The sequence below is a fragment of the Eurypyga helias genome, unplaced genomic scaffold (assembly GCF_000690775.1).
Source record: "Eurypyga helias isolate BGI_N326 unplaced genomic scaffold, ASM69077v1 scaffold1257, whole genome shotgun sequence".
NCBI lineage: Eukaryota > Metazoa > Chordata > Aves > Eurypygiformes > Eurypygidae > Eurypyga > Eurypyga helias.
Genome location: NW_010263492.1, coordinates 166,220 through 166,898, shown reverse-complemented (window position 1 = coordinate 166,898; position 679 = coordinate 166,220). Strand labels below are relative to the sequence as shown.

At 44.9% G+C, this 679-nt stretch overlaps 1 protein-coding gene across 1 annotated transcript in view; it reads right to left on the bottom strand.

Annotated features, from left to right (window-relative positions):
- LOC104512874 (lysosomal acid lipase/cholesteryl ester hydrolase-like) overlaps positions 1-679 on the bottom strand; it is a 10,002-nt gene that overhangs the window by 334 nt on the left and 8,989 nt on the right. The window lies entirely within an intron of this gene.

The following is a 679-nucleotide window of genomic DNA, read 5'->3' as shown; positions in this document are numbered from 1 at the left end:
TTCCCTTCTGCACTCTCTACATTAAAACAGTAAGGCTGAAGGCCACCCTCTTGGTGTTTACTGCTCTAACCCCATTCCCTGCCTAGTGTGAAAGGGAATGCTCCGTCCTATTCTTGTGTCTTCCTGTAATGCATGGCTAAGAATTGTCCTGCAGTTTGGCACCTGCTTGTGCCTATCAGAGGTGGGGATACAGAAAGAGCAGTGTCTGTGTTCATCAGGCAAGGACTGTGGAGTTTATTGATTTGTATATTTAGGGTGGGAAGGTCCATAAGATCTGGTGCGGCATGGAGTGCAACTATTGGTCTAAGTTGTTATTCTGGGGACTTGGGTAGCAAGAAAATACTTTGGCTCTTTATAATTTAACCCTAGAAAATTTCTGAGACAGTGTGCATGGGTGAAGTGACTGATTATATCTCTGGAGCCTTTTTGTATGTGAAGAGCAGCCTGCTCTAGTGCAGCCCAGGACACTGCAAGCCAAATGTGCTGGTTAAAAGTGGAATGATTGTCAGCATATCGGAGAGTTCAGAGATTGGAGAGCTGAGAGGTTTATTTCCTCCCTGAACTGAAAGGCAGACCTTGAAAATTTTGGTTTAAGTGAAGTGCTCCACACTCATCCATTCTTAAGACTTGGGTGTGGGTCTTAGCCTTTTGGGAGTGGCACCTAGATTGACATGTTGTT